The sequence below is a fragment of the Thalassophryne amazonica genome, chromosome 7 (genome assembly GCF_902500255.1).
Source record: "Thalassophryne amazonica chromosome 7, fThaAma1.1, whole genome shotgun sequence".
In the NCBI taxonomy this organism is placed as follows: domain Eukaryota; kingdom Metazoa; phylum Chordata; class Actinopteri; order Batrachoidiformes; family Batrachoididae; genus Thalassophryne; species Thalassophryne amazonica.
Genome location: NC_047109.1, coordinates 51648250 through 51659522, shown reverse-complemented (window position 1 = coordinate 51659522; position 11273 = coordinate 51648250).

Below are 11273 nucleotides of genomic sequence, written 5' to 3'. Positions count from 1 at the left end.
TGGAAAGTTCCTCTGTACAGAGGAGCTGCGGACAACTTTATTTCTCGTCAGAGCTCACACATACTGCAACGCTATTGGCTGAAGCGCGGCAAGGGGAGTGGCTAGAAATATACATGTATATATACTGTATATGAATAAATAAGTCCGCACTCCTGGTCTGTGTTCGAGCCACACAATGGTAAATGGACTGCATTCATATAGTGCTTTTCCATCTGCATCAGACACTCAAAGTGCTTTACAATAATGCCTCACATTCACCCCGATGTGAGGGTGCTGCCATACAAGTGTTCACTATACACTGGGATCAACTAGGGGATTAAGGACTTTGCCCAAAGGCCCTTAGTGATTTTCCGGTCAGGCTGGGATTTGAACCAAGGATCCTCTGGTCTCAAGCCCAATGCTTAACCCCTAGACCGTCACCTCCCAACGATCCCTAAACTCCCAATCACAGGTAAAATCAACACTCAGTTTCAATTTATTTAATTTATATAGCGCCAAATCACAACAAAGCTAACCTCAAGGCCCTTCATGCAAGTAAGGTCTAATCTTAACAACCCCTAGAGCAAGCACACAGGCGACAGTGGTAAGTAAAAACTCCCTCTGATCATATTGAGGAAGAAACCTCAAGCAGACCAGACTCAGAGGGGTGACCCTCTGCTTAGGCCATTAGAACAGGTACACAGTCTTTACCAAGCTGAAGAAACAGGAAATCAAAGCAACATCAAAAACAAGGTGAAATTGTTGAGATGACCACGCAAGCATTACAATGCAGGCAGGGAGTCATCCAGCGCTCCGAGGTGCAGGGCCAGCATTCATTCATCATGCTGTCAGTGTCACCGCAGCAAACTTTAATCCAAACACAGACTGTGTCAGCTTCAGCCAAAGGTATCTCATGGTCAGTCCAGCGTCCTGTGGCGGGCAGCTGTCAGACTTGTGTAATGTCATAAGTACCTCGGACAAAGCTGAATAAAAGCAGAATCAGTCAGCTGGAAAAAACTACACCTAAGGTATCAGTTCACCAACAGTAAATCAATGGGAAAGCAGAGAGAATACTAAGATGATAACTGGCCGCTAGCCCTAAGCTTCAGTAACAGGTCCAGAATTTAGATGAGGTGAGGCTGAGACCTGTTCCGTTGCTAATAAAAAGAATTCAAAAGGATAGGAAGCATAATGCCATATTATATTACAGCTGAGTGGATCCTTGTCATTTGATTGGTGCTTTGTATGTCACATGGCATGGATTATTTGACCCATTTGTGTTGCATTGCATTTAGAGTGTACGAGGTCTATTAGAAAAGTAGCCGACCTTATTATTTTTTTCAAAAACCATATGGATTTGAATCACGTGTGATTACATCAGACATACTTGAACCCTTGTGGGCATGCAAGAGTTTTTTCACACCTGTCGGTTACGTCATTCGCCTGTGGGCAGTCTTTGAGTGAGGAGTGGCCCACCCTCTCGTCAATTTTTTCATTGTTTAGGAATGGCTCAGAGACTGCTGCTTTGTTTGATCAAAATTTTTTCAAAGCTGTAAGGCACAACTGAGTGGACACCATTCGATAAATTCAGCTGGTTTCCGGTAAAAATTTTAATGGCTGATGAGAGATTTTGGTCTGGTAGTGTCGCCGTAAGGACGGCCCACGGCGCCTGACGGCGATCTGAGCTTCGAGGCGGCAGCGTCTCGCCATTTCAAGTTGAAAACTTCCACATTTCAGGCTCTGTTGACCCAGGAAGTCATCAGAGAACAGAGAACTTTCAGAAGAAGTCGGCATGAGGAGTTTATTCGGACATTCCATTGTTAACGGACATTTTGTAATGAAAGAACGTGTGAGCAGAGTCGCATGTCGGGCCGGACCCGACCGCGGGGGGTCGCGACAGGAAAAACACCTCCGTTGGAAACCTTAACGGGCAAGTTGGAAGATGCCCAAGCTGTTAAACAATTTCTCAGTTACTTGTTGAAAGCCATCAAAAGCCGCCTGAATTTTACAAATGGTTTTCAACACGGAGGTGTTTTTCCTGTCGCGGCGCACACAGAATTTGCCCGCACGTCTTTCATTAAAAAATGCCCTTAAACAGTGGAATGTCCGCATAAAGTCCTCATGCCGGTCTCTTCTGAATCTTCTCTGTTCTCTCACGACGTCCTGGGTGAATTAAGCCTTAAATTAGGATGTTTTCAGGTCGAAACAGGCCGACGACGGCGCCTGGTAGCGCTGCGCGACGTCCCGCTCCGTGGGAAGTCCTTACACCGAGAGAAACACCCCATAATCTCTCATCAGCCGTTAAACTTTTCACCGAAAACCAGCTTAATTTCTCGAATAGTGTCCACTCGGATATTCCTCACAGGTCCAGAAAAAATTTTGATAAAGCAACGCGCACCGTCTCGAGCAGCGTGTGAAACAAAGGAATTCAGCCGAGAGGGCGGGACCACATCTCACTCAAGGCCTGCCCACAGGGAAATGACGTCACCGACATGCGTGAAAAAACTCACGCATGCGCACGAGGGTTCAAGCATGATTGGTGTAATCGCACGTCGTTCAAATCCATAAAGTTAAAAAAAAAGTGTCGGTTTCTTATCTAATAGACCTCGTAGTTTGGTTCCATTTAGAATGCAAATTTGGTTCCATACGTTTGGTATCATTGCACTCTGTACATGCGCACGCACACACACATCCACTGCGCTGTCTGGAGGCTCTTGGCAGGAAGTTAGAATGAAAACCTGGACTAATTTCTGATGTGCTAATTCTTGCAACACACACACAAAATCCACTCCGCTGTAAACCATCTGGATGTATGAAGAATTTTGCCTTGTTGAATGGTATATTCCAGCTTTCAACTCAAACATTCATTATTTGTATACTATGCCAGTATGCTAGTCATACAAAAGGGAGAATAGATAGCTTAAATCTGGACGTGAATGTATCTGCAGAATCTGTTTTGTCTCCATAGAGAGGTCATTCCACAAAATAGGTGCATGATAAGAGAAGGTTCTGTGGCCTGCAGACCTTTTATTCACCTTAGGGACACAAAGTAGTTGTGCCTTGAGAACATAGGCTGGTGCGGAGGGTTTAAGCAGGTCAGCTAAGTAGTACATTATCTGTGAATAATTTCATAGGTTAATAGCAGAACCTTAAAATCTGACCTCACAGGGACAGGAAGTCACTGAAGAAATGCCAAAATGGGTGTAATGTGGTCAAACTTTCTGCTTCCTGTCAAGATTCCGGCAGCAGCATTTTGAACCAATTGGAGACCCCTAATGCTGGACAGCGGTAAACCAAGAAATAGAACATTGCAGTAGTCCAATCTAAAAGACAAATGCATGGACCACGGTCTCTGCATCAGCCATAGATGATGGGATGAATCTTCACTATATTTCACAGGTGGAAGAAAGCAGTCCTCGTAATATCTCTAATGTGTAGGTCAAAGGACAGCATGGGATCAAAAATCAGCCCAAGGTTCCTCACTTTGTCAGTGTGATGTATGACACACAAGCCTAGGCTAAGCGTTAGCTGGTCAAAATACTGCCGATGCCTTGCTGGACTAACAGCCATCATTTTGGTCTTGTCTGAGTTTAAAAGAAACTGGTGAACATCCAGCTTTTCACTGACAAGGCAATCTTCTAAGATTACCAGCAGTTTTCGGCATGTATAACTGTCATCAGCATAGCAATGAAAGGTAATCCCAAAATGCAGCAGTATGTGCGCAAGGGGTGGTATATAAAGGGAGAAAAGCAAGGGGCCTAAGACGGACCCGTACGGAACCTCATATTTTATGTCACCAAGGTTCAAGGCTGTGTTGTTGTACTAAACACAGTGAGAAGGACTGGTCAGGTATGATGTCAAATATTCAAGGACATTCCCAGCAATCCCAAATGATAGGATGATTCTCCATATGAAGTAGAATACAGTGATCCATCGAATCAAACGCAGTGCTAAGAACTAACAGCAACAGAACCGTAGTGGTGTCTGAATCCATTGCAAACAGAACTTCATTTACCACTTCAGTGAGAGATGTCTCTGTGGAATATTTTCTAAAAGCAGAGTGCAGTAGCTCAAAGAGATTATTCTCAGTAAGGTGGTCCACAAGCTGTTGTAAAACCATTTTTTTCTAGAATATTAGAACAAAATGATAGATTTGATATCGGCCTATAATTTTTCAATAGACTAGGATCAAAATTAGATTTCTTAAATTATGGTTATAATCACTGCAGATTTTGAAACATTTAGGAACAGATCCAGAAGTTAATGAGGGATTAATCATTTCCAACACAATAGCCCTAAGAGTGGGCCACAGGTCCTTACAGTTTTGTTGGTATCAGGTTGAATAAGCAGGTTGTGCATTTAGATGTCAGCACACCCAGTAAGATACTATTACTTCTGGGAAATCTAGGTAATGTATCAGTGATGCTACCCACCTCGATAACAGGATGTAGTGGCTGGACTAGGGTATGCTGGGATATATATTTAACCTAATGTCATCTATTTTCTTAACGTAATCTTGGAAATCTTGGGCTGCAAAAGGAGAGCGACTCATCCTGTTTGACACGTGGTTATCGTGTCTAACAGGAACTTTGAATAATCATAGTAATAAGCCCACTTTGTAGCCAGTATAGTGCATGCTTATAGTCTAGAATAGCATTGCGCCAGGCAAGGTGGAATACTTCTAGTTTTGAACACCATTTTCATTCTAGACCTCCACACTTATGCTTGTAAGTAATCACTGAACCAAGGAGAGTTTTTTTTTTTTTTTGGTGGGGGGGGGGGGGGGGGGGGTTGCAGTTTTAAAAAGTGGAGTGTTCAAGTGTGGTTGTGATCGCTTCCGAAAGTGATGCTAAAATATCAGGCAGTTTGGCTCCAAGTTCAGTTGAGGTGTTGCCATGATGATAAATAAGGTTCTTGTTCCAGTAAACACAGCAACGACATTCACACCAGGAAGGACATTCAATGTAAAAACATAGTTCAGTGATACTGAAAAGGGGCAACAAAATAGACTGTTCACCCCTCCCAGACTGAGAAAGAAAAACTTTCCCTTTTGCTTTTTAATTGATTGTGAAGCTGAATGTGTGAAATTGAACTGACCACAATTTAAGCTTTTTATAAAACATTTAAATGCATCAATAATCAATGGTTAAGTGTTTTTAGATCGACTCTTCACATCATTGAAAGGTATAGCCAGTGGTCACTGTGCCAGACTGAGTACATTTTCTTTTAATTTCAGCAAAGCAAGAGGCAGAGAAACATTTCTTTTAGGATAGAATTCCAACCGCATGCCTGTCCGTCGACAGAGGTAATAGTGTACTGGGGGTCGTTAGTTTTGGCAGACGTATACACCGAACGCCCCGTAGTTAAACCCACCTACAGAATCTGAAAGATGAAACTCCAGGTCATGCCAACAAGGATTAAAGATGTTGAATCGTTGTACATTAGTGAAGGATAAAGTGGTTCAATTTTGGACAGACTTGACCAAATATGAAGGCCACTCTGAGCCATATATTCTTGTATGTCTGGATCACAAAGAAATAATTTGCATGAATCTGAGTTCAATAACAATGGGATGGGTGTTGTACTCAAGAGTTCTTGTTTGCTGATTAGCCTAACCAAATTGAAACTGGGAGAAAATACTTAAAATCAGTGTTTGACAATGTTTAAAAGGCTCAGTGAAGCGTTTTCCAGGATATGTGTATATAGCTCATGCTGTGATTAACAACCAAAAATCCAGTGTGTACAGGTTAATAAGGACATAACAGTCAAAAATAAACAAGAAAATTTAATACCAAAGTATTTAAGAATGTCCAAGGTTTTTGAACAAGAAAATGGTTTTATATAATGAAATAAAAAGCACAAAAAATAATAAGATTCAACCGTACTTAATTATCAGTCTTCACGACCTCAATTAACTGATAGTTTTACTGCAGTCATTTCCAAACTAATGATGGCACCAGAAAAGCTACTACAATTATCCACCATCTAGAAATCTGTGAAAATTACTGCTACCCAACACTGCAAAATGTGAGAACACAAGGTTCAAGGTGAAGGACTTGGATTTTTCAGCAGGACGACAACCAAAAGCCAAAATCAAACAGCACAAAAGAATGCCTGAAAAGTAAATGGACTGTTTTTGGCAAGTTGTGATTCTGCTGAAAACTTAAGCACTTTGTGTAACCATGGAAGTGACTGAAATAACCAGAAATGACATGATTCAGGGCAGCTACAAGAAACACTTAGATGCTGTCATTGTTGCCAAACATTTTGCAAATATCAGTGAGGCGTGCCAGGAATTGTCTGTGTACAATTTGTGCTTTATTACATCACTATTATATATACACACACACAATTTTATTCAGGGACCTTGGTCTCTTTATTAATAATTCAGGCAATACAAATCTGCTCATTTTCATTTATTTGTTGGGACACTGGTATTCTGGACCAGAAAATGAGTGGGGCTGATAAATCAGACAAGAAAAGCAAAACTGCACAATGTCCAAACAAGCAAGAGAAAAAAAAATTTACATGTGAAACATCATTAGAGCACTCACAGTACTGCATGTTGCACATTATCCTCAGATTTTAAATGACATCTAAATAGTCTCCATTTAGGCTGGTCTGCAGTCCTGAGGCACCCCAGGATTCCTTTGTTTAAATCAACTGAGCTTTCAGAGAACATTTCTGCTCTCAGGGACACAGTGCATCAATTCAATGTTTGAGCAAACAAAGAGAATCCAAGATATGCACAACATCACAGGATCCATCAATAGTGCATGAAATACAAAATTTAAAGTGAAAAGCCTTTCAGTACCTGCAGAGTTTAGAAGATATGGTATAAGCGATCTGTTTGTTTCTTCTTTCAGACAGTATAATGTAGAAATAAAAGTGAACGATACAACTTTTAATGTGTTATACATGGCAGATTCACACACATTTGTTTATTGGTTTTCAGTCTTTTCCTTGTGTCTTCCACAGTATTAAAAAAACAAGTTTAGAGTGGAGGAAGCAACAAGATCAATTCAACAAAGTGAACTGGGGGCATTAAACTGGGATCCTGCTGTTAACAATTAGCATAGTACTTTATTACACCCCCATGCTATAGCACATCAGGTTGGCGCCTTTTAGTTTTCTTTGGCTGTTCCCCACTAAACAAAATACCTTAGTGTTGTGATCTGATTTTGATCAAATATGGTGAAATAACTGAAGGTCAACCACAGACAGAGCAAATAAATACAGACACATTTTAAATAAGGTCACAGGCCAAGATCATACTATGAGCACAATGGTTTGTATTTAGCTTGGTTATTTCAAGGAATCAGTTAAAGATATACCTACTGTTTACAAGAAACACAATTATGAAGTCACACCACCTTCCTCATATCATTTTACCTTGAAGGGATAAATTAATTCAGAATGACTACATTAAGGACTTAAAGATTCACCTATGGTTCCTCTTCTCCCATTTCTTCTTCCTCCAGGTAATCCAGTTAGCTGTCACCACAGCAGAATCGCCATCTCACCTTGTCCTCTGTATTTTCTTCTGTTCCACCAGACACCTGTATGTCTTCACTCAACACATCAATAAACCCCTTTAACCTCTCTTCTCCTCTTGCCTGGTGTCTCATTCCTCATCATCCTTCTCTGTGCACATCCAAAACATCTCACCTTCCACTTTGCCTATACATCACCCCATTTGTACTGTCAAAGTTATATGCTTACTTCTCTGTACTCATACTCCAAAGGTGAGGCGATGGTAATATTTGCTTTTTCAGCTCTGCCTCCTGTAATTTTGTTAGCGCTATTGGTACAAAAAAAAAAAAAAAACATACAACACCAATTCCAATGAAGGGTGGGACATTGTGCAAAATGTAAATAAAAACAATTTTTTGCAAATCCTCTTCAACCTATAGTCAACTGAATACACAACAAAGACAAGATATTTAATGTTCAAACGGATAAACTTTATTGTTTTGTGCAAATATTTGCTCATTTTGAAATGGATACCTGCAACACATTTCAAGAACATTGGGACGGGGCAACAAAAGACTGGGAAAGTTGATGAATGTTCAAACACCGAATTGGAAACAGGTGAGTGTCATGATTGGGTATAAAAGGAGCATCCCCAAAAAGCTCAGCCATTCACAAGCAAAGATGGGATGAGGATCACCACTTTATGAACAATTGCATGAAAAGAAAAAAAAAAATAGTCCAACAGTTTAAGAACAATGTTTCTCAACGTTCAGTTGCAAGGAATTTAGGGATTCCATGTACAGTCCATAATATAATCAGAAGATTTAGAGAATCTTAAGAGCTTTCTACATGTAACAGGCAAGGCCGAAAACAAACACTGAATGCCCGTGACCTTCGATCTGTCAGGCGGCACTGCATTAAAAACCAACATCATTGTGTAAAGGATGTTACTGCATGGGCTCAGGAAGCTCTACCTGTCCCCTCGAGTCCCTCCCTACTGCTCTAGTCAAATCCTGTCTTTCCTCACTCGCCCCCTTCATCACTAACATTGTTCACTCCTCTCTGTCCTCTGGAACTGTCCCCTCATCATTCAAAACTGCATCAATAACTCCCATTCTGAAAAAACCTGGCTTGGACCCTAATAACTTTAACAACCTCCGCCCAATTTCCAATCTCCCCTTCGTTTCTAAAATTCTCGAAAAAACTGTCGCCACTGTTGAGCAATTTCAATCCAGTTTTCGCCCTCTCCACAGCACTGAAACTGCACTTCTGAAAATCACCAACGACCTCCACATAGCTTCTGACTCTGGTTTACTCTCCATCCTCATCCTCCTTGATCTCACAGCAGCTTTTGACACCATCTCCCATAGCACTCTCCTCCACAGACTCCAGTCTATTGGCATCTCAAACACTCCTCTCTCCTGGTTCACTTCCTATCCCTCCAACTGTACTCAGTTTGTTCAGCTCAAATCTCACAAATCTATCCCTTTCCCTGTCTCTGCCGGTGTGCCACAGGGCTCTGTCCTGGGGCCCCTTCTCTATTATCTACATTCTCCCTCTTGGTTCCATCTTCCGTAAATACAATATTTACTTCCACTGTTACGCAGATGACACCTAGCTCTACCTGTCCACTACACCTTCTTCATCACTTCCTCCTCCCTCCCTCACCCTCTGTTTACAGGAACTCAACACCTGGTTCTCCTCCAACTTTCTCAAACTCAATAGCTCCAAAACTGAAGTCCTCCTTGTAGGCACATCCTCCACTATCTCCAAATCCAACAGGTTTCCCATCCCTATCAATGACTCCACTGTCCTCCCTTCCCCTCAGGTCAACAGTCTGGGTGTCATCCTCGACAGCACCCTTTCCTTTCACTCTCACATCAATAACATCACCCGCTCTGCCTACTTCCACCTCTGCAATATCTCTTGTTCCGTCCTTCCGTCACTCCTCACACCACTGCCATCTCGTCCAGTCTTGTCACCTCCCGGATCGACTACTGCAACTCTCTTCTCTTTGGCCTCCCCAACAAATCCCTCCAGAAACTGCAGCTCCTTCAAAACTCTGCAGCACGGATCATCACCAGGACACCCCCATTCTCCAACAACTCCACTGGCTCCCAATAAAACAACGGATTAACTTCAAAATGCTCATCACCACTTACAAAGCTATCCATAACCTTGCTCCACAATACATCTCCGATCTCCTCCACAGTTACTCCCTCTCGCTCTCTACGCTCCTCCTCCTCTCTCCAGCTTACTCTCCCCCCCTTCCCATCTCTTCACCATGGGGGGCAGAGCCTTCAGCCGCTCTGCTCCCCAGCTCTGGAATTCACTCCCACCTGACCTCCGCAACACTGACTCCCTTCCCCTCTTCAAATCCAGACTCAAAACTCATCTGTTCAATCCTATACAGCATGACCACACACACCTCACGACCACACGCTCCTCACAATCGCTCATGCCACATGACCACACACTCCACATGACCACACATCACATGATTACACACACCACATGACCACACACACCACATGATCACACATACCGCAACTCTACAGATTCCAGTTTTACACTCAACAAAAATATAAATGCAATACTTTTGGTTTTACTCCCATTTTGTATGAGATGAACTCAAAGATCTAAAACTTTTTCCACATACACAATATCACCATTTCCCTCAAATATTGTTCACAAACCAGTCTAAATCTGTGATAGTGAGCACTTCTTTGCTGAGATAATCCATCCCACCTCACAGGTGTGCCATACCAAGATGCTGATTAGACACCATGATTAGTGCACAGGTGTGCCTTAGACTGTCCACAATAAAAGGCCACTCTGAAAGGTGCAGTTTTGTTTTATTGGGGGGGATACCAGTCAGTATCTGGTGTGACCACCATTTGCCTCATGCAGTGCAACACATCTCCTTCGCATAGAGTTGATCAGGTTGTCAATTGTGGCCTGTGGAATGTTGGTCCACTCCTCTTCAATGGCTGTGCGAAGTTGCTGGATATTGGCAGGAACTGGTACACGCTGTCGTATACGCCGGTCCAGAGCATCCCAAACATGCTCAATGGGTGACATGTCCGGTGAGTATGCCGGCCATGCAAGAACTGGGACATTTTCAGCTTCCAAGAATTGTGTACAGATCCTTGCAAAATGGGGCTGTGCATTATCCTGCTGCAACATGAGGTGATGTTCTTGGATGTATGGCACAACAATGGGCCTCAGGATCTCGTCACGGTATCTCTGTGTATTCAAAATGCCATCAATAAAATGCACCTGTTCTTCGTCCATAACAGACACCTGCCCATACCATAACCCCACCGCCACCATGGGCCACTCGATCCACAACATTGACATCAGAAAACCGCTCACCCACATGACGCCACACACGCTGTCTGCCATCTGCCCTGAACAGTGTGAACCAGGATTCATCCGTGAAGAGAACACCTCTCCAACATGCCAAATGCCAGCAAATGTGAGCATTTGCCCACTCAAGTCGGTTACGACGACGAACTGGAGTCAGGTCGAGACCCCGATGAGGATGATGAGCATGCAGATGAGCTTCCCTGAGACGGTTTCTGACAGTTTGTGCAGAAATTCTTTGGTTATGCAAACCGATTGTTTCAGCAGCTGTCCGAGTGGCTGATCTCAGACGATCTTGGAGGTGAACATGCTGGATGTGGAGGTCCTGGGCTGGTGTGGTTACACGTGGTCTGCGGTTGTGAGGCTGGTTGGATGTACTGCCAAATTCTCTGATACGCCTTTGGAGATGGCTTATGGTAGAGAAATGAACATTCAATACACGAGCAACAGCTCTG